The following is a 23750-nucleotide window of genomic DNA, read 5'->3' on the forward strand; positions in this document are numbered from 1 at the left end:
CATGCGTGAAACGCTTCTAATGACAGATAGCAGAGCCAATATAGACCATTGCGCTACAAGCAGCTGTTGTCTCCTCACCGTTTTTACCCTACAACCCCCCCAAAACTAAACCTGCTCTCTCAGAGACACCCTGAAGGCGTCTCTCCGAGGCACAGCTGGAAAGTTTTGGGAATGACACACAAGAAGCAGTTACACACATCGCCATCCTGGCAGGCTCAGCCCAGTTCACCCAGCCCAGTAGCCTTTGGCAGTGACTACCCGGAGAAAGAAGGAAGATGAGGTGACACTTGCCAGGAATACTGTCCCAGCTTCCCACCGCTAACAACTCTGGGGTTTCCTGAGGTGTGAGAGGTATTTTGTGTGCTTGATGTCCTGCAGATTTCTCATCCACACCGGAATTGTATCCCATATCGAAAGGTTGACTTTTGGTTAACTTGCCACCTCTCCTGGTTTCACAACGCACTGCTTAATGTCATATCTGGTGTGATACGGCCGCTTTTCAGAGAAAAGTAGCATTTTCCATATATTTTGGGTGGGGAAATGTTTATAGAAATTTGCCGAGGGAACAGGCAAATTATTTCCTTACGCGGACACTTGCCATGTTTGTCTCCAATATTCTCTGTTTAGCGAGAGGAAACCACCACATTCCAGCCTTTCCTCATTTATCTTCACTGCGATGACAACTCAGATGTTACTTTTAAAATGAAATACAAAGCATCATTCTCCTTAGCTGACACTGGGAGCCTGAGCAGTGCCAATTGCTTCCTGATGCTGCCAGCTCGCTTCACGCACTTCGTTCCTCACAGCAGCGCTCCCGAGGTAGGACAAGCAGTGGAGAAATCACTTGGGCAAAGGGACTGCAGGCTGCTGACAGGCCTTGGCAAGCCACGGAGTGAAGCAGGGGTATCTGGTGAGAAATGCTGTGGTGCAAGAGGCATAACAGGGTGGGCAGGGAGGAGGTTAGGACTGCTAGGTGCCTGCTTTTCCAGCACGCAGCATTAGTACGCTCATGTGCCACAGCTGTTCCCATTCAAGGGAAGAAGTTAGAACCACCCTGTGCAGAGGCTTCACATTCACAACTGGATTTTGTGGAAGTTCAGAGTCCTAAAGAAGAGGTAAAAGTTTAAAATACCTTTTGTAAATCTGGCCCTTTGTCACTAACTCTGGAAAACCTGCAAATCCCTGATGTCTCAGTGCTGAGCCTTGAAGCTTTGACCCCATCCTTAACTTTCTGTGTGCTTCCTTTTCCCTCATATGTTCTCCTCCTTTTCCTGCTCTCTCTGTCAGCATCCCTGTCAGTGATACGGTTGTTTCCTTCCTCCAGAGCACAACAAAGACTGTGAGTAACTGAGATCTGGGGTCAATATGGGTAGAAAACCTGTATCGCAGAGCAGGGACAAAAAGGAATTTCCATGGCAATTTCCTAAATTGCCGTAGAGATTATGTTGCTATAATTTACTGTTGATCTAACATGACTCCACATTTTAAAACATTTTTACTTGGAAAAATAAAAGCTCAGATGCTGAGTAGGTCTAGGTCAGGGTTGGGGACATGCTCCTAAATATGTATAAACACAGGCATTTGCTGCTTTCACAAAATTTTGAAAGTGTATTTATTTTAAGTCCTTACTGTAAGGGAAATTCTGGGGTCCTTAAAGGCAGAAAGTGCATCCTGTAAGAGTCAGGCCTCAAGCCCTGCTCTGCTCATTTGCTTCAGGCTTTTTGGTTACAGTAAAAATGGAGTGTGCAATGTCTGAACAGAGAGAACAGAAGCTAGTGATCCAGCTCGAAGGGGTACACGTACTCGAGTTAGCTGGAATGTGGCACAGGCAGTTGTTACTCAATAGTATCTTCATACCTCTCATCCTGATTCACTTGGTCCATGTTAGAGAGGAGGGTGGTGGTGTAAGTTACATGTTAATAACCCCCCTCTCGCTCTCTCTTCTGTAACGAATGGTACATTATGGCAGGTTTCCCAGCATCAACGCTGTGCAGCAGTTTACATCACTCTTATGTCACGTCTGATTTGGGCCCTTCAGAAATGGAAGCGAGGGTTGTTTTGGACAGCTGGTCTAAAAAGCATTCTGAGGTTTTCGTTTTCTTACCATCTTTTTCATACATCAAATACTTGTTTAGAGGCCAGTTATTCCTAATTTGTTTCATATTTGAAGACTATTTCTATATCCTTTGTAAGCATTTTACAACAGACCTCACTGGCTCATAATCACTAACAGATGACTGTAATGTAATACACTGAATTTGGACAAAATTCAGTTTATTTTGTTTTGCAACTTTTCTAGTTCTAACTTCAGTGTCTTGCTGTAGTTAAAAACAAGCTCTTTATGGCCCTCTTATTTAATTTTAAGGGAATTATGCATAGCATTTTTTTTTATGCCACCAATAACTACATCTCGATTTTTACTCTCAATAATTAATCACAAGAGCTTATTTTCTGTGTAATGTCTTTTTTTTTTCTTTTGTCTTTTTTTTTTTTTTTTTTCCTTTTCCCCTGGATAAATAAAGCTTTTAATAGTTGATCATTTTATGCATTTCTGGATTGACCTTGCCTATGGTTAAGCTCAGATTTAAAAATATGTATGTCATTTTTAGTGTGGCTCATTTTTATCAGGGAAATTTGGTTTTAAAGGCTTCTAACTATTTGTAGGTCTTTCTGATCATAGATAAGATTTTTTTTAAAAAGATGAACATATACATTGTGTCCCAAACAACAGTTTCCATTTTTGCACATCCAGGTAGCAGACTTTTTGCAATGGTTGGTGTATTTGTGACTCAGCTCAGACTGTTTTCCTGCAGATGTTAGTGCTTAACATTCTTGATATGTGTGTTGTATTTTTCCAAAAAGGGAGGCCATGTTAAAGCCAAAGTGACACCTTCTATACTTTGAGTGAGCATATAGTAAAAAAGTCTTCTAAAAACCTGTGTTGATTGGACTAGGAGGAGGTTTGCAGTGTAGCTGTAATAGTTCCATAGGGAACTAAAAAAAAAACCAAAAAACAAACAAGATGAGAGGCAGCGGTTGAAGGTAATTCATGTCACAACAAATATTTATTGGCTTCAAGGACTCTGACTTGTTCTCCCATTAAATTTATGGGATTGTTTTTGACCAGAACTGTTGGAGCTGGGATATGAAGGAAAGTGTAAGAACTTGAAAGCTGCTCATTACTTCAGTGCAAGTTGTTTGGGACAGTACAGGGGAATAACACTTGAAGTGTAAGGGGTTTTGATAGCTGTGTCAGTCAAGGTCTAATAATCCATAATCCCTCCTAGCCAAAATATGCAAATTGATTGATGCCATCTGCTTGCATTGTTTTGTGTATTTTGTGTATTGCCTTTAAAATGTGTGCCAATACCATCTAAAATTCAGAGTCATGAGTAAGCTTCAGAGTTTTACCTTTAACTGCTCCTGTGCTGCTGGCAAACTTCTCCGGTGAATTATCCATCAGGATTTGTGGTCTTGTTGCTCAGAGGCTCCTCTAGTTCAGAGGCTATGTCTGGAGGTGTAAATCACCTTTAATCTCCCACTGCACTCTCTTCTCCCCAGATGTTTGAAGCCATGTGGCATTTCTTGCAATCTGCTGTAGCTTCAGCGTATCAGATCAATACCTCTGACAGCCCATCAAACATTTAAATAAGGAAAAACTTTGTGAGCCTAGTGAAAGAGAAGAACACAGAAATTCTCAAGCACACTATAGGATCTTACTGTGCCAGTGGATGCCAGTGGATTTTACCCACTATTTGTTTTTTCTTCCCTCAGGTGAGCAGCATTTTTTTCCAAAATACGAACAGTGGTAGCAGTATAAATGTGCTAGCATCAATTCTAGCAACTGAAAGTGCATACAATTTGGATCCATTTTCCTCTTAATTTAATGGTGGTATCTTGTGTATCTGGGGAATGCAGCATAAAATTGCTTATCGTTGGGCTGCATCCTTAACTATTGCAACTGGCTATGGCAATACCATCACTGATTCTTTGGGATTTTCTTGAGGGTGTATCTCATAATAGGGCCACATCTAAACTCATCTGTGCTGGGGAATAGTCCCAAAGCTACGATGTACCGCTTTTACAGCTACTTTTAATTTCTTAACCTTTATAAAGGATCAAGTGTGCAGACCAATGCCACATGCCTTGCACTGCCAGCATCTGCAGAGGCTGCTCTGGGAGAGGGGTAAGCTGCCCGGCCTGTCAGCAGGAAAGGTTTGCGGGGTATTTCCTGGCACAGACATTGCCTAGGGGTTGCTGGGCTTGAGAAAGGAGAGGAGCTTACAGCAGATGGCTAAATCTAAGACATAAATAATGGAATCAGAAATGATCTTGTGCTAGAAAATGGGAATAAATATGAAATGACCTAAACCCAAGAAAAGTGAAAGGCTATGTGTTACAAGGGAGAGTAAATGATTGCAGCTTATTACTGCTATTATTCTAACATTAAAAGGGTGTACATTTTGCTAATCTGTTTAGATTTTCTTTTGATTCTGCATGGCATTAACACACTTCAGAGCAATCTCGGTTTATAGACTGGCCCCAGCAAACACATGCCCCATGAGATACAGTCACTACAGAGACGAGTGTGAGCATAAACAATGAACAATGCTTCTTAATCACAGTTCTAAAAACAAAACGGATCTTGGGCACATGTTCAGGCCTGTTCAAAAATACATGGAAATTAAAGCAGCCATTTAAAGCCCGAAGTGTTGCTGATAGAAAAACAAAGGTGACTGAGAACTCTGTGCTCCTGGTGGTCACCACGGGAGGAACTCAGCCGAAAGGCTGGGCAGAGCCGGGATGCTTGGTGGCTCTTTCTGTCCTCTGTGCAGCTCTCATGGCCTTCCTGCCTCTCCAGAGATGTGGAGACAGCACCCCAGATCTCCGAAAGATGGAGTCTAAAACGAAGCTTCTAAAAGCACTGCTCGTATGTAATTCCTCCTGGCAGATCTGGATGGATGCTAAGTCATGACCCCTCGCCTTACACACAGGGTTTTATTTTGTTTGAGGTTAACGTTTACCTCATAGCTGACAGCAATAAAAATCACCTCGAAACACAGGCGTTTCTGATACTGTTTTATTAAAGAATCAGTGTATGTCACTGTTAAATAAGCATTGCAACAGAACAATCATTTTTGAATTGTTTAGTTGCTCAATGTTTAAACAAGGCATTAAATGTTTGCACAATAAGGGAACAACGGCTCAGTTAGTGTTTTAAGTAAGGTGGGGACAAATGAGTGAATTCTTACCCCGGATTCCTTACCACTGCATCACAAACTGTCTTTTTGCAGGTGACGTATTCAAAAAGATCCAGCAGAGGTAGGAGGTGAGAGGAAATGCATTTTTCATAGTCTTGCTCACTCTATCCTCCCTTTCCTCCTCAGGTTTGTGACCGCTGTTCTCTGGGCAGGGAGCATTTCCAGGTGTCCTCTCTCACCAGGAGCAGGGGGTGCCTACATGGAAGGTCCAGCACCTGTACGGTCAGAATGCAAAATGAGCAAAGCACTGGTGGAGGCACAGCCCTACAGTCGTCCTGAACAGCTGGGCAGACAAAAATCCTGCCCTCATTCTTTGTTTCTTTTCCAAAGTTTCTGAAATCTCTCAGAACAAAGATGAAGCACCCAACTAAACATTCCTCATTGAAAGGCTCCCCAGATCAGCTGGTGGTTTTCACTTGAAAAGAAGTAAACTTTATCCTTAATTCTCTGGTAAGAAGAAAGATACAGTTTTGTTGCAGGGAGACATTTCAAAGATCGTTTGATTTATATGTGGAAACTTATATTCATATACTGAATTTTGAACTTTTTTTTTTTTTTTAAGATATACTCAAAGGAAAACACTCTAATCTATACTTCTGTTAGTAGGATTACTACCCATTTTTCAGCTCACGCCTATGAAATGGCGTGGTGACAATTGACACGTCCCTAGTTTTACTGTTCTTACAGTGTTCCCTGTAACACCAGGTGATTCAGTCCTGATGCAGACCCTGAATAAAGGCAGGTTTCTCATCAGGACCTTCTAAACTCATCTCACACTTGGGATTTTTCTCCAGGAGGCACGTGTAGTTATCACAGATACTACTTATGCAGTGTAAAAAATAAACTGGAGCTACATTTTTACTCTGAGCATTAGATAAATATGGAATAAAAACATATTTTTCTTTGAGAAATTCAGATATACATCACTCTATGTGCTAACGAACAGTTTGTTCTCTCAGCACTTCTCCGATTGGTCCATGGCAGTTTCCTTCCCATTGCTCCATCTAAGAGTAATCTCATTTCTTGGTTCTGATTAGGAATAATTCCTTCTTTGTTCCTTTCTGCATCACTGTGCGTTCCCAGAACTTCTACGAAAATGAACTTTTTACTCGATTAGTCATTCTGTTTTGACAAATGTGTGCTCATTTCCTCGTGTATACGTATAAAAACTGTTTGTGTTTATTTCTTCACATCATGCCGCTGGGTTTAACCAGCAGGATGATAGTGGAGTTGAAATGGAAATCTCTCTGTTAGGTTTGAGGATTAAAGAAAATATGGAGAAACAACATCGCTTACAGAGCACAGACTTCAGAGTGGCCAATGTGGTACTGCTCATGAGCATTATAGTCACTTAAACACTGTTTATACTGAAAAAAATCCAAGTCACATTTGAAAGCTATGATCTCAGCAGTGGCTTTGATCCCATAATAAGACTGAATAAAAGGCTCAACAAAAACACAGTGTGTGGAGAACAGTAGAGGAGCACTACCCAGTAATTTTCAGAGACATTAATGCCAGTTGGAGAGACTACAAGGAGAAAGCCCTCCAACTTTCAGTGCCATTAAATTTAGGAAAACGTGTGTAACCTGGCAAATCTCCAGTGATATGAGTTGAGTGCTGCAGACCTGCATCCTATCACAACAGACAGCGAACTGACCATCTGTATCCTCGGCTCTCACCACATGCCATTGTAAAAAATGTTCTTGTGCATTCAGTCAAAACTGCTCAAATCGGTATTAATGTTTGGTATTTTTCCTTTATATTAAGAGCTTCTACGAGAAACAGAGCAAATTAAAGTGAGAAATGTTTAATGTCAAGTATAGTCTAAATAGTTGTTGGAAAAATGAGCCTTTGATATATTCAAATGTTCCATATTTTATCAGATTGCTTTGGAATTCCACACCCCGGTCTCTAATTTTACACACCAGCAGATTGGTAAGTCAAGCTCTAACAATTTTATGGATCTTTACTGATACTTTACTGATGGGGAATGAGACATTAAATCAGTTTATCTAGTAACGATCAGGGTGTTAACATAGCTCAGGGGATGTTAATGCCCAGCCCCAGACAAACCACAGAGCTGCAGTCACTCTGGCATCTCGCATAAAGGTGAAGTCACTGGGCACTCGTTGCACTTTTTGCATGCCCGGAGCTGAGCCATAAAGGCACGGAGCAGTCACCAGGTTTCTCCTGCAGTTTGCTGAACACATTATTTGTCACCTGATGAAGTGTGCTTCTAGCCCCGTGTTTGTTACCACTGACTAAAAGCCACTAATTCATTAGCTAAGCTCCTTCCAGCAGGGGTTATAATGTGATCGGGGAAATTATTCTGCTGTTTCACTAAATCAAAGTGAAACATCAGGGCTTTTGGTTTGATACCCTCCCAAGGCTTTAAGAAAATGCAATTTATGGCTGAAACCAGATTAATATTTTATATTTCACAGATGCAAATTTGACATTTTCTGTTGGAAGAGCTCTGGTTCTCCTGCTGACACTGAAGCATTAGCAATGAAAGCCTGGGATGAGGGAAGTTCTGATCAGCGTGCGATACATAAAACAAAGTCCTCTGCTGTTTGGTTTTCGCGGGGGGCAGGGGGTTAACGCCGGTGTCTGTGCTGAATCAATGTCACTACAGAGGTGCAATTAGGGCTACAAGGTAAGGCTATCTTCAGGATGCTTCTGTTATCATTTTTAAGAAAAGGTACATCCACAGCTGGGGGATTTTGCTCTGCCTGGTACAACTAACCAGGTGTTTTTATAATGTGCTGAGGAATTTCTATCAACATCTCAGACGAAAGGGCCTGCTGCTAATTTAATAGCCCGATGTGATTCCACTGGAAATGGGCAGCAGGTGTGCTGCCAGGTGGGAACGGGGCTGGGCTGCAGAGCTGTAAGGTGGTCATGGGCAGAGAACCCCACCACATGGACATGGCACAAACAGAGCTGTAACACGCAGCTGAAGCACTGCTGTGAATCCTGTGTTTAAGATTTCCTTCCTGAATCCCTTATCCCACCCACCTGCCCCAATAATTTTTAACTGAGACTGGTATTCTGTGCTTGGTCTGGTCCCCAAAAAACTCAAAATGATTTGAAGAAAATTAATGAGTGAACAAAGAGAGGGAGAACTTTTTCTTTCTTCTGTGTAAGATACAACTACAACTGCAGTGTTTTCCATGCAGATGGCTCAAGCACATTCTGAAACTTTCTTTTGCCTTTGTTTTAAACAGTTCTGACTGACCCTGCTTCCAAAGGTGAATGCGAAGAACAATGGCAAGAGAGCGAGTGCTGAGCATATTTAAAGCACAATAATGGGAAGTGCTGATGACCTCCAATTTCCATTGAGTCCTTTTCCTTCCCCTGGCAAAAATTATGGCGTGTCACTGTCACTGCACGACTGGATCCTGGTGCTGTGAGCCCCTTCAGTAAGGTAATTGATATCAATATTGGAAACATTTATATTTGAGTGGTGACATCTTAAGGGCGCAATGGTATCTCATCACAGCAGGACTAAAATAAACCTTTTACACATGTGCATAAGTTGCTGCTTATGAGAGACACAGTCCAGTCTTAAACAGCAGATTTCTCTCAGTAACATCTTCCAGATAAATTTCTAACAAACACTTGGTGAGGTACTAATAACGCTCACTTTGAATAAAAACATCGCTGAGTGTATGCTTCCTGGATTTCTCCTCCACATTTTTGAGAAGCAGGATATTAGGTTTTAAGAAGTCTGTATGCTTTTGGCTTCTATACAATGATAAATCTTAATTTTAATAACTGGACCTTTGTACTGACCGTGTTAAAGTATTTTCCAAAGTAATTTGATGTAACACAGCCGTGGTTTATGCCGGGTAGCTGACTGCCAGGTCCTTCATTGCTCCTGTTTCTGTGTATTCTGCTATGCTATTTTCTGCAGGCTGTCTTTGGAAGGCTAAACGTGTATTTTTAACTGTTCTAACTTTGCCATAATGCATGAGCTGCAGACAGAGATGGGGAAAAATAAAGTGGTCCCACAGCAGCTGGGTGCTTTCAGCAGTCAGTGCTCAGCCCTGTGCAGATTGCAATTGCAAATTTGCACAGATAAAATGCAGGCAAGGCACAATGCGTTAATGGACAGAGTGGAGAATGCAAAGGATTTTATAAAGCACTTGTGAGAGCAATTTAGTTTTGCCTAGTAATACATCACTGGAGACAGCAAAACGGGGAGGATGGTACTTTTTAGCCATATTCCCCCATGGGCATACGTGCAATCCCCACTTTGTATTCTGACCATTTGTCAGTGCAGAAGACTTCAGATTTAGCCTCGTGTAACTTGTGCAGGGCTTCCATGCGGCCTTCTAGGTTGGAGCCCAATGTAATTATGTGGTTTTGTAATATTAAATCCATGAAGTGTGACCTTGCTTAAAAAAAAGCCTCGGTTGTGCAAGCGCCTCATTGTGACACTGGCGCTGCTCAGGGGACCTGACTGTAGTGACAGTGAATTCTCAAATCTGCACGTGTTTAATTGTAGCTGAGGAATTAGGGAAAAAAAAAAAAGACTTAGAGGAACATAGTGCATGCAAAGGTAGGAGGAAGTGCCTCCCATTTGCTTTCACAAGTGAGGTTGCAAACCAGACACGCTTATTAACTTCTGTTGAAGACAAATAAAAATATTTTTCTGTATGAAACCTTGAAATTGTAAAAAGAACAAAAACCTACTGGAAAAGATTACTTTATGCTGAGATTATGCAGCTGTTATGATTTAGGTATTTCTTTTTAATGATTTATTTTCTGGCCTTCGGGATCCTAACAGAGAACCTTGTGTGTTTGCAGTGAAGGCAGCAGTTTAGAAGGAGCAGAGAAAATTTGCCATTGGCTTGAAAACTTGCTACTTAGGCCTGAAGCAATTAATTGCAATAATTAGGCCACCTAAAATGGAGGGGCCTTCAATAGAAATATTTCACTTCTGAAAGCAGAAGATCGATCCAGAGAGGACCCAATTCAAAGACCATATCAGGAAGGGAGGTCACTGAAATTAAATTAATTTGAAATGAGGTAGAGAAGGGAACAGAAATCTGCTGTTCTGAACAACAAGATACGAGGAGATGGAAGATCAGCACCGAAAGTCACGGACAGTGGGATGGGAGCGGACCCGGGGAGGTCATGCAGCCCGTCCCTGGGTGAGTGACCTCCTGAGAACAAAGGCGATTGTTTACCTCAGGAAAAGCCATGGCTTTGTCAGGGCAAACATCATAAAACTGGGACCTGTGATTTAGCACCCAATCTTAAAGCTGAGTGATTTACTTTTCACCTGTGCACTTGTCAGGGATGCCAGCACGTCTTGGTGCTGTCAGCTGCCGGGTCGGGGCCTGCAGTAATTGTGTATTAAAAGCATTGAATCACAGAATCATCTAGGTTGGAAGAGACCTCCAAGATCACCTAGTCCAACCTCTGACCTAACACTAACCAGTCCTCCACTAAACCACATCACTGAGCTTTACATCTAAATGTCTTCTAAAGACCTTCAGGGATGGTGACTCCACCACTTCCCTGGGCAGCCCATCCCAATGCCTCACAACCCTTTCAGTAAAGAAGTTCTTCCTAACATCCAACCTTAACATCCCCTGATGCAACTTTAGCCCATTCCCCCTCGTCCTGTCACCAGGCACGTGGGAGAACAGACCAACCCCCACCTCACTACAGCCTCCTTTAAGGTATCTGTAGAGAGCGATAAGGTCGCCCCTGAGCCTCCTTTTCTCCAGGCTGAACAAGCCCAGCTCCCTCAGCCGCTCCTCGTAGGACTTGTTCTCCAGGCCCCTCACCAGCTTCGTAGCCTTTCTCTGGACTTGCTTGAGCACCTCCACGTCCTTCTTGTAGTGAGAGGCCCAAAACTGAACCCAGTTCTCAAGGTGCGGCCTCACCAGAGCTGAGTATAGAGCTGGCCACACCGTTTCTGGCACAAGCCAGGATGCTGTTGACCTTCTTGGCCACCTGAGCACACCGCTGGCTCATATTCAGCCCACTATCAGCAAATACTCCAAGGTCCTTCTCTGCCAGGCAGCTTTCGAAGCACTCAACCATCTTCAGACTTCCAGATCTAGAGGAACACTTTGGCTGCAGCCTAAAAGCTGTGTACAGAAGCTCCCCCAAGCCAACCAATCTTCTTGCCATGACCTGTCAGAAAACAGCTGTCCTGCTTTCAGCTAGGATAGACTTAATTTTCCTCCTAAGAGCTGGTAGGGTGCTATGTTGTGGATTAGGATGAAAACTTTCAGCCCGGTCCTTGACCTGAATAGAGAGTGAGGATCCAGATCCTGGCATTTATACATGATAGTTTATATGCAGCCAAAGTAAATACTGCAGTCAGAGGTCATGGCGCTAGATTTTGAAAAGTCCTGCATAAAGAAGAGATCTCAGAAAAGCAAATTTAAATAACATTGTCAAGAAAAGTCATTCTGATTGCTGTATTCTTTATCTGTCATGACTAGACAGATGAAAATCTATGACAGCAATTTTGCCTTTAAGGTCATTTTCTTTTTTCTTTTATTTATTTCTTTTATTTATGTTTGTTTATCTTAATTTAACAGGCTCTGTACTAATTGTCCTCATAAAATGACTAAGAGAAATATGACCCTTATGCACCTTTTGTAGTTAATTCATTAGGTCAACTCTAACCACTAACCCCCTCGTCAGGTTATTTCTCTTAGTGGTAAGGAGCAATTGTCCTTAAAACATTGAAGCCAGGTAGATGAGCCTATTCCACAAGGTCTCTTGGCTCCACCTTTGTTAAGTGAAGTCTGCCGGTGGGGATCATTTGACCTTTGCTATATAGGATTTCCCCAGTCCTCCAGGGCCCCAACGTGGGTGCACAGAAAGACAGAACTGAAGGCCAAATATCTGCAGGAATCTTTCTTTTTTGCTTTTGCTGGACTCTGAGTTGGGTATAAAGAAAAAAAAAACAAACAAACAAAGGAAGAAACTCACGACCTCCCAACAAACCACTAAAGCAACCCTTTCAGCATCCCCCAAGGAATGATTTCTTGCTAAGGGTTAGCCTGGAGACACAAGAAGCAACTGCCACAGTTCTGTGTGTTCGGGCCTGCATTTGGAAAGAGGAATATCTCTGCTGCTCTTTTTTTAACATCTTTATGTTCCCTAAAGCCATGCTCTCAAGGGTTGCAGCACCAGGCAGATGCCAGTTTCACATTTTCTCAGCCTCAGTTTTGGGAACACGCTAAGTATGGCTGTGCACAGTGCCTGCTTCTGAAACCACCTTCCTTCTCAGATGTACCAGCTTGGATTTGAGGAATGGAATTTCCACATTTAGTCCCTTTCCCTAGCTGTTACACTAAAATTTTGAGTACTTGGCATTTTTTATTTTTTTTTATTTTGTTTGTTTGTTTCTTTTTGGGGGGGTTAGAGATCTGACCACCGTTTGTCAGGCTTCACGGTTTAGCCTAAGACTACCATGTCAGCAGTAAATTGTCACTTTGGGGGCAATATTGAGTGCTAACTCAGAGGAACTGCAGGAGTGTCGTGGCAGATTATTAATAGTGAGTATAAAAAATCTGTCCTGAAGGAGGAGTGTTTCCTAGTTTAACAATGCCTTCTTGCTAAATCCTTATTTGCTGAGTATCCAGTGCAGACGCAAGTGAGGAAAGCATTGCAACAGCACCAAGATTTTCTTACAGAATCAACAAATCGGCTGCGGCAGCAGGTCATTTACATCTGGATGCTGTTTGTTTTCCTACAGACCCCCTACCCAAACTCTCACTGCAGCACTTGCTGCATCCAGCTGGGGTGGGGAGGGTCTGAAACCTGCTGTAGGCTGCAGCTCAGGGTGCCCCCGGCCCTGGGGAGCCAATTTTGAGTCCATTTGTCACTCCGTTTATTTTATTGTTGGCTTCCTTGAAGGCACGTGCTGTGAGCGGTGAGTCAGCCATCAGTTCTCCCCAGGACCTCTGGGAGGCTGGTTTTGATCGCAGGGCTGCTCTCCCACATCCTGGAAGCACTCACTCGGTGTTTGGGGCAGGTTGCTGGGCTGCACGCCGCTGCTGGACGCCTTCCACGGCCGGAGCTGGCTATCAGGACCTTATCTCCCGGGCGTAACGCTTGTGACGTTATCTGCCCGGCGCTTCGGCTTTGTAGCAGAGTGACACTGGGCGTGAGGCTGCCGGTGGGAAATATTTTAGGGGAATAATGGCCGGAAACGTGCTGAGAGGAGCTCTGCTCTTTTGGGTTTTATAAGAAACTTTGGCCTTGCTTGTGAGGCAGAAATTGCAGTAAGTTGGGAGCCAGGGCTAGGAGAAGGGAGAGCAGAAGCTGAAATGATGCTGGGACGATTAGGGATGGAGACAGGACGGTCCTTTTTGGCAAATCTGTACAAAGAGTCACACTTTGGAGCAAGCTTATATCGAGGTGTTCTGTTCTGCTGTTGTTTGCAGTCATGAAAAAGCAAAGTGTGGAAGCCTACACCTGGAAGTGTGTTAAATAAAGTGTGTTTCTGCTCCGCCGTATGCTGAGCCTCTTCTGCAGGCTCGCAGGGGTTATCGTTGTCATGAGTTTGGGATTCCCAGCTCTGCTTTCCGTTTCTGTGGCACAAAGTATCTTGTAGGGGCAAGTAACCAAGGCTCCCTTCCCTGCGCCCAGGCTGTAGGCAGGAACAGTTCCATGCATAGCTGCTGCCCCTGCATCTCTCCTCTGTCCCACCGCTCACCCTGGGCATTTTGATGCCACGGCTCTGCCTGGGCTGATCTGCGCATTCCTCGTCATGGTGGTTGCTTTGGTAATTAGCTAATTAGCAGGCTGGCAGTGGTAATAACCACCAATGTCGTTTTATTTTGAGCCTGTTCTTCACAAGGCTTGCAGCAGACAGGGATCTGTGGATGCTGTAAATGTTTTTCACATTCTCAGTCAAAATATTTTGGCATATGTAATATTTTTAATAACCATGACAGGGCTGCTCAAGCGTGCTAACACACCGAGAACAATCTGATCTGTGCTCACCAAGGAGAGTAGTGTAAGGCACAGGAACAGGCAGCTTTTAAAGGGAAGAGAAAACTTGCAAATACAGATTCCAGGCAAAAAATGAGGAATTCTGAGTAGTTTGCAGTGTGACTTTGGTGCCTGTGAACTCTGGAAAAGTTTGTCTCCTACATGGTGCAGATTTTGGACACCTTACTATCAAAGCTAGACTTTTGCTCTATGTGAATACTCGCTCATTATTTTTTGTTGTTGTTCAGTAGATATTTGTTCACAAATATCTGTGTATTTGTTCACTGTTTTAGCTAAATCTTACCCAGACGTGCAGGTCTACGCTCTCAGTCCCACAGAGGTGCTTGTCAGGATCCAGCACTAAATTACTGGAGAAAATGTGACCCTGGGCAGTACAGGCTGCTCCTGGCTGAGGAGTCAATGAGGACAGCGCCACTTTCTATGAAACTTTATGGCACAAAAAATGTCATGGCAAAATGTCCTTTTCTTTCTTTAAAAAAAGATCCTGGCTGCTTTGTGAGATTAGCCCTGTGTCTGTTGGCAGCTTGGCTGCAAGAGGGGGAGAAGGAAGCATGAGCGCCTTGGGTTTGCTGGTCCCAGCCCTCCACAGCACATACCAGAGCATGGCTGGGATGTGAGAGCATTTGTTTGACCCCTCTCACCTCTGATGAATCTACTGGCCATCTTATTCCCTAGAAAAATCAGGTTTTAAGAAGTTATAAAACCACTGATTGTTTCTTTTCTTCTCGTAGTGATGTAAACACTCCCATGCAGTGCGGGAAAGCCATCCAAAATAACACAGTGGTTACCGGTGCCTGGAAAGACACCAAGGGACACATGCCCCAAATAAATTAGGAGTCAGCTCATTCACCAGCGGGTTGTGTGTAAATTGGTTGTCAGGGAAGTTGACTGGAGCTCTCAGAGACGAAGTCTGTCCCAAGGCTCTTATTGTTAAGAGTGTAACTATAAGCTGGACGAAGTGTGATTTCGCACGGTTTGCCAAGGGAAGCAAACTCGCCAGGTCTTGTAGAGGGGCCAGGATGGGATGTTATGACTTGGCATCATTCTTGAAAGCAAGATTTTTATCTGTTCCCTTTCCTGAGTTCAGTTTTCTCTTTCCATGTTACTTCCCTATAATTTTATAAAGCAGTATGCTTGGCATTTGTTGGTAGATGGTAGGTATTTGAAATAAGTGTCACATCACTTCACCGTGTTGTTGTATTTTATTTGAATATGTTGTGGTTGTTGATCACATTGTAGATATGGCGCATGAACTCACTGCTCAAGTTTCCAGAAAAGAAAAAAAAAAAAAAAAAAAAAAAAAAGCCTTTGCTTCTTTGCTTTCCAGATAAGGGAAAAGAAGAAAAATTTGTATTTTTTTCCTCTTCAATTTCTTCTACATTATGACTTCATCTGATGGTTACAGTGCAGACCCTGGGCTTTTGACTGAGAATCATAATAAAAGGTTGCATCTCTTGGCATTGTGTTTGCAGGATTCGGTTCATAACTGCTATTTGTAAGACAAGCTCTCACCCAGTGCTGCGGGATGTCCTGTTATCACTGCCAGCCTTTTGCAGTGGAGCTCAATATTAAAAAAACCCTCCCGTGTGTTGCTGCAACAGAATTTATCCAAGAAGTTTCCCTTCTGTGAGGAACTTAAGAACTTTATTTCCTGGGGGTGTATAAGAATATTTATGAGCCTGTAAACCTATTTGAAACTTGCAGTGCTTTGGAGATGTTTGGGTTGGATGAATTAGCAAGGCAGCGCTATCAAACCCTGAGGCTCTTGGAGAAGATCTGTGGGAAATGCAAGCAGTTAGAGGCACAGAAACAGGTGGGGAAGAGGAACTAAAAGAAGCAGTGGATGTGCAGGGGAATCCCTAAGAGTGAGCTGGGTTTTGCCCAGCCTCTGTGCCAGGTGTGGTTTGCCCAGGCGGGGCAGGAAAGGAGCTGCAGCTGGTTCTGGGGAGCCGGCAGTTGTTGGGGCACCTGAGCAGGAAGGACTTTTGGCAGCCTGGGGTCAGAGAAGCCAGCACAAGCCCTGGGGTGGGAATGTTCAAGAGACAAAGCAGAGTTTCCAGTACAGGTGTCTGTGTGGTGGGAGCTCTTCCTCAAGATGAGCTTCCCCTTCAGAGACTTTGGTTCTGTTAAAATAAAGCAAATGACTCATTATAGATCTGATAGATATAGATCTGCATGTGTGAAGGCCAAAGAAATGTCCCAGAGCAGCTCAGCGTAGTGCGATTTGCCTCCCTCACCCCAGTGCAGTCATGGCTTACATGTATATGCCCAGTTATGGTAATTTAGGCACTGACATTGCTGGGAATTCTGTTCCTGACAATGGGGGGAGAGGTAAGGTCACAGCCCTCCCACGTCACCGTGATTCGTTTTGCGTTGTGTTGCCCTTCTGCACGGTGCTAAGAGGATGCCATAATTTAGGGTTCACCTAAACAGATGTCTAAACATAAATAAAACAAGTCATAAGTGCAAGATGATACAAGCAAAGCATAGTTTCTGGTGAGAACCCTCTCAGAACTTTTGCTTCCCCCACACACTTATGCTCACACACCATCATTTCCAAAAAACCCTTTGCTCCTTTTCCCCTTCAAACGGAAGCACCCTCTCTGGTGCTTGGGTTCCCACTCTGGGTCTGGGCTGGGGCATCAGCTTTCTCCAGGCACACAGACACACAAGCGCATCTCCAGTGTAGATCAACAGCACGTAAGAACTGCAGGCAGAAGCATTTGTGATATATGCATATTACCCGTCGTGGGTATATGTATATATAAAAGGATATCTTCAAGTAAAAAATTTTAAAATTTAACAAAGCTAGAATGCCTCTTCGTTGAAACTTTGGCCATTGAGGCTTTGGGACCATGTTAACTTTACCCTACATTTGCTCAGTGTTGATTACCTCTGCGTGTGGCACTGCTGGTATTTCCATAGTGCCAGGAAAAGGGGTTGTTGTTATATTTCAGTTAGTCACCCATGCAACTTGTATTTATTCACTTGTCATTTATGTGGAAGGACGTGAATCTGCCCGATTTTTTTTTTCCCTAATGCTCTGAGTAATATTTATGAAGTTGTTTGTACTTTGAAACCACAAGGTGGTGAACTCAGAGATATAAAAATGCAAAGAACGGTAATCTCTAAGGAATGAAAATGTGAAATCAAGTGTTGAGCAAGATGCTTTTAAAGGAAACAATATATTTTCTGAATGATATTGCATGTGATTTTCTTGCTGTGCAGAATAATTCTTCATTCACTCTTTGAAGGAAAGTAAAAAAGAAAGCTGTGTATTTCATCTCCTTCTCCAGCCCCTCACTTTAACAAATGCTTAGGCAGAATATCATGCCCTCATTTTATTTTTGATTATCTGTTTGTGAAATTTTCTCCTTCCCTCTCCAGGTAGATAAACTGCTGGCTTCCAGTTCTTTGCCAACAAGGAAGGAATTATGCTTTTTCTTTTTATTTGTCTAACTGTCCTGAGTGCTTTTTGTGATTTTTCTCATGGTATCACTTTCCTGGGGTGACGAAAGAGAGCAAAGCCTCATGCCCTCAGGGATAAAGGGGACAGGACTCAGAATTATTGGCATGGTACTGATTCTGCATTTCTTGTTTTTATTTTGAAAAGTCTCAATCATGTAAGAATAATTAATATATGCTTGTCAAATACACGTATAGATTTTTTTTTTTTTTTTTTATAAACTGCTAGGTGAAGTTATACCACACTTGTTTTTGTTGGTCTCTGCAAACAATTGTGCAGGATCACCGAATTTTGAGAACACCTGGAGTGGATAAAGTATCTATGTACACTATGCTGCCTACTAGAAGCGTTGCAGCTGGAAGAAGAACTCCTCTAAGTGCTGGGGCACTGGAGCAAAGGGAAGCGTCCACCAGTCAGGAAAATAAAAATTGCTAGCAGGGAGTCTCCTGGGATAACAACAGCTGGATAAGCTCGTGCATAAAGCTGGGCACTGCTTATCAGGGTGTTGTCAGGAAAGAGCCCTTGCTGTGAAGCAGGCTGTACCTAGATAAATAGATCCCAAGTGGGAGGTTGCACAGGGGAAGAGATGTTCCAAACAAACAGCCTTACAGCTCCAACATGGAAAGCAGCTCCTTGGGCCTGGTGCCTAGTGGGAATGGTGAGGAACAAATTGCATAAAGGCGAGAGGATTCGGTTCAGAGCAATGTGCAAGGAAGCAAGCCGCAGGGTCAGATGTACCAACGAGGAACGAATCCCAAAGTTCAGAAGATGATGGAGCCACGGGGTAAAGCTGTTTGCTTGGGAAGCTCTGCTCGGGGCTGGGCTGCTGTCTGGAGAGAGGAGGAAAAAAACACCTTGCCCTTGGCTTGGAAACTCTCCAGAAAAGTTCAGTCACTGGAGGGCAGAGGAAATGCCTGATGAGGAACAGCTTGATGTGCATAAAATACTCAGCATCGGTGGGGGTCAGGGGATGGGGGACAAGGCGGGGGGCTAAAAGGAGATCTGTATTTGGAGTACAAGTAACTAAGGGAGGCTGATAACTGAAGGCCTTGGTTTGGAAACTACGAGGATTTATGCTGCAGTTAGAACGAGGAGGTTCTTGCTGGGTACTTTGCCTGTGTCGTAGCCTGCTACCCAAGTTACTGGGTGGTGGTACTGATACACATCCACTGAAGAATGCTGTCTGTGGGGTGAGCTCTGCACATTGCACATCTACAGGGCTACGAAGGGCAGACGGGAAGGCCTGCAACGGAGTCAGTGGGAACCAGCTCCTTCCTCCTACCACTTCTGTTACCCTAAATGCTTGTGTTTCCAAAAAACGAGTGGTCAAGCCCCGGCGACAGAGAGCCTGTATGCTGCTTTCTGCTGCTCTGTGGCCAGCGGCAGTGACCGCTGTCCCTGGCAGGGGTGCGGACTTCCTCCAGCCCCGGGCGGCTGGGCAGAGCGCGGTGGCGGTGTGTTGCACTAACCTTTGAGTGCTTCAGTCAACACCAGAGCTTCCTTCCTAAGCCGCTGGGCTTAGTTATAAAACATGTAGTGTCCATCCTGTTAGGAGAAAGAGTACGCTTCTCAAAAAAAGTTAAAATGTTATGTGAGTGCCTCGTTTCACTGACGGAGCATCCGATAAATGCTGTGGCTCAGTGTTTGTGTTAGAGCACTTCACAGGCATCTCTGCTTGTTCAGCATTTCAACCAACTAACCAGGAGATTTTTAAGGGTTACCACTGTTAATATATGTTGAGCAAAGTAGAAGTGTTATCTAGTAATTCAAGCATAGTCCCCCAATTCATATTTCCCTCCCCAGCTCTGGACACTGTTTGGCTCTAGGTGCATATGGGTGTGCTAAGCAGCCTCTGATGGACTGTTTGTTGTTTTTTTTTTTGGCTTTGTTTCTTGTCATCCACCTTGGTTAAAGTATCCAGAGAGTAATACTAAAAGAAAGCCTACTGCAAGTGCTGAAGAAGCTGCACCTTGTGGATGACTGCTCTTACGCTCTCACTGCAGGCATTTTGCTTATGCATTACCTGAGCAGATTTTGCTCTTGGAGGTATGGCCTGATAGCTGCTTCCCTTGGGGAATATCTAGGGGCTTTGAATAATTTTGGGAAATCTGAAGAGCAGTTTTTCTTGATGAGCTTAGAAAAAAGAGCAATAAACCAACGACATTCGGTTCTGTGGTCTGTTGTCTGACTCAGCTGAGCCTCTTCGGCTGAGAGGGGAGGAGGTGTTTGCTTTGGCAGTGTTGCTTTCTGAACTTCAGGAGGTTTCCTAGGCCAAGATCTTTGGTCTCACATAGATTGATGGTGCAAAAATGCTTCCTCAGCCTTTTTTCATCTTTCTCTGATGTAAAATAGTTTACAGAAATTAGACACGTCTTAAGGAGTTTGTATGTAAGTCCAATAGCACTTGAGTGAGACAGGAAGAGCACAGGACGCAGCGAGCTTTATAATAACACATTCCTTACCACATGAGGTGATTAAAAAATGTTTGTATGCCTGTGTATGACAGATCTTTCATAATAGGTTGCTAGTGCAAAATGGAGGCAAAGCACAAGATTTTTGTTTCAAAGAACGGCTAATAGGCTAACGATGGTGAGGTAAATTTTATCATGTTAAATACACTTCCTACATCTTTGCAATGTTGTCGTATTCTGAAGCATTTTTGCTGAGGACAGTAATAACTTAGGAGAACTAAACTGTGAAAGCTAATCGTTGCTTCACGTGGGTATTTACTATCCAGGGTGTTCAGTGAACTTGATTGATCTGGGCAATGCAAAAAGGTGAGGCCACAAGCACAAGGATTTTATAGCATCTATAAAGTACTGTACACAGTTTTTGCTCAATTTTATGCTGTTAAACTAAACATTTGGTATCATATGGCACTTTAAGTACTTTGATTTATGGTTAGACAGAAATTGCATCTGTAATAAACATTCTAAAGTATGAGGTTAAGAGTAATCTACTGTATTTATTTGTGGCATAAAGTCTCACCAGCAATGCCTTTAAGAATCATCTTGGGCTTAACTCACACTGCACATTGCAGCCACACCGCGCTCCAGCAAGGTCACATCCAAGGTGAAGACTGAAGTGAATGGGAAGAAAGGGGTGGCATGGCAAACGTTTTGTAATAGCTAATGGAAAAACACCCTTTTTCTCCTATTAAATATCCCAGATACATTAATGTAATTTCTTACTCTACTGTAAAGGGCTCTATATTATACCTAACAAGACAAAGTACAAATCCAGTCTTGTTTAATATGAAAACATTTAAGCACACAGACATGAAAATAACCTGAGAAACCCACTGACATCTTTGAAAATAAATACCATAAAATTAAATGTGTTTCAGGTTTGCAAAAATTCCCTCGAGGATGAATGAAAGCACAGAAACCCATTGTTGTACTAGAGCCTGCCATGGCCGTGTTCCACGGGAAGAATCTTCCCACCATTAAATTTACTATTTTGGTATTAAATCAATTATACTCGGTGGATCCTGTTTAAGAATAACAAATTAAGTAATACTTTCAAATTATTTAGGTAGCTTTTAAAGTATCTTATCTTAAACCTTCCATCTTTGCATATTTTTGTATGCTAGTAATAGCATGGGAGAGTGGCAGTACTGCAATTGATATTGTAAGGGATGAATGACAAAGGCTTCATTGGCTTTAACTCTCCTGCACCTTTTTCATAGGAAACCATAGAATAATGCAATTCAGATAGATTCCTTGTGTCCAAAAGCAGGCAGAACAGAGGACAGGAAGAAGCAAGCCACATTATGAAATCATGAAGTTTTCAGGATAACACAGCTTAAATAAAAAAGACAAATCCAGGATGCCTTTGTATAAATAATAAAATTAGAGAAAGATTTGACCTTTGACGTGAGACGTTCTGAAATAGCCTTCTGTCTCACTGTTTTATCAGGAAAAGGAGGGATATGTTGCTGTCTTTTCGTGTTTCTGTTACGTATTGGATCAGCAGTGGCATACTGAATTTCTTACGATAAGGAAAACAGACTGTAATATTACGGAGAGCTGCATAAACTAAAATGGGACAAGAACATGGGAAACCAGTAAAATCCTACTGCTCAGTTAGCAGAAAGTCACAATGATGTTCTTCGCTGAGTACTCATTTTTCCAGGAATACTTTGTCATCATACTTGGCAGAGGCAATTGCCACGGCTGTCAGAAGCTCTTAAAAACACTTTTGCAGAGCGTATTTTTTGGTCTGTAGCATACAAAACACTGCAACAAAGAACCCAGGAAGAAATCCTGATCCACACTCAGCTTTAAAGATTGCAGGATTTTTGTGTGCTTGTTGATTAATTAATCAAAGTCAAATAAACAAGAGCTGTGGTGAGGATATCTGCAGAGCCTCTGAAAGCTTTTCATTTCTGTTCTTCACATTGACGTACACAGCTGAATCCAGGCCGTAATATCATCATCCTAAATCACAAATTGCACTTTAATATGTTTACTTGCTTTGTGTTTTTGCCTGTTGCTTTGGTTATGGGGCTGGAGAGCCTTTTTGAGACTTAGGAGATACAGCCTGTTTTTCTAGACCTTCCTCTGGATATCCTTGGTGATAAAATTGATCAATAGTTACAGGAGAGTTTCTGTTGGATCCTTTAGTCAGAGTGCTGGTATCATGTCACTGCCCGTGAGTTATAGAATCACAGAATGGCTTGGGTTGGAAGGGATCTTAGAGATCACTGAACTCCAACCCCCTGATGCAGGCAGGGAGACCTTCCAGTATGCATTATACATTGGGTTGATTTGAAATTAAGAGTATTATAGCTTAAACAACAAAATCACACAACAATGATAAAACATTAAAATGGCACTTTTGTGTGTGTGTTGGTTGCCTCTTTCATCTTTAATCACCACTTCTATTTACTTGTGCCTTCTGAACCAACATTTAAAAATAGTTACAGGGGCAATATATTTTTGATGATAATATTCTGGCTCTTTAATTTTTTTTTATTTATTTATTTTAAGTTTAACTTTGTAGGGTACATCGGCTTTGAACTGGCAACCATCATTTTGTGGAACAGACTACAGTTTGTTTAATATTTCTGAGGGTTTTCTTCCTTGACCAACACTATAATGCCTCAGAAATTCCTGTGGTTCACATTAAGCTCTAAATGGGGCAGAAGTTCTCGGGGAAGCAGACATGAACCATAAAGAAGTTGGTTCTGTTGATTCTGGCTCTGTACTTCACGATCAGCATGGCTGGGGCTCCCTTGCTCGTCTCTGGCAATGGGTCCAGCTGTCTCCTGAGGTTTCTCGGCATTTTCTTTCTGAGAATCGTGGTGGGAGGGCAGTTTGGGAATTTCAGACTTTTGCAACAGCCATGTTTGTGTTCTGGAGGGAAAATAGAGTGTGAGAATAACCAAAAAAAATATTTTCTGTGGATCAGAGAGAGCAAGAAAAGTACTGGGTGACATGACACCGGACTCCTGGAATAATGGGGATAGTTAGATAGGAAATAATAATTTTTTTTTTTCTTCCATACACAGACTTTCACTAGATATAACTTTGCTGCCCTTTTATGCTTGTACAGGACCTACCTACAGCTAACTATGCCCCCTGTATGGCCGCACGTTGCCCTCCAGCTCCCTCCAGCGGCCCTGAAATTGGGTTTGTTGGACGATGCTTTCGCAACGAGGCCGTGCAGTTTAAGACCAGGTTTTTAAGAGCAAGCTGAGAAAGCTACACTAATTTCGAGTAATCTAGACTAGTTTAGGGTGGCTGAAAATGTGACCCAGTAATTTCTTTTTTCTAGGAGGACAGGCATTCGATAACATAGTTGTCTTTTGGCAGATGTGTAGCTTTTGGAAGGCACATACTAAGTGAAATGTAAGCAATTTATTCCCAATAGTAGTCTGCGGTAGAGCCACTACAAGCACGCTATACCAATGTGTTTTGAAAACTTATGTAGGTTTTCCTGAATGGTTACTGCTCAAATTAATGACAGAGCAGATGGAAAGTGGGCCTCGGCTCACTGCAGGTCAGGCAAAACGCAACAAATGTGTG

At 42.8% G+C, this 23750-nt stretch overlaps 1 long non-coding RNA gene across 1 annotated transcript; it reads left to right on the forward strand.

Moving 5' to 3' along the window:
* The first annotated feature begins 707 nt into the window (after positions 1-707).
* Positions 708-20670, forward strand: LOC137861150 (uncharacterized). The gene is made up of 7 exons (XR_011099420.1): positions 708-819; positions 5388-5711; positions 7145-7196; positions 7706-8403; positions 8489-8688; positions 15960-16068; positions 17950-20670. It is a non-coding gene; the product is annotated as an uncharacterized lncRNA (long non-coding RNA).
* The last annotated feature ends 3080 nt before the right edge of the window (positions 20671-23750 follow it).

Source organism: Anas acuta, chromosome 9 (genome assembly GCF_963932015.1).
Source record: "Anas acuta chromosome 9, bAnaAcu1.1, whole genome shotgun sequence".
Taxonomy (NCBI): domain Eukaryota; kingdom Metazoa; phylum Chordata; class Aves; order Anseriformes; family Anatidae; genus Anas; species Anas acuta.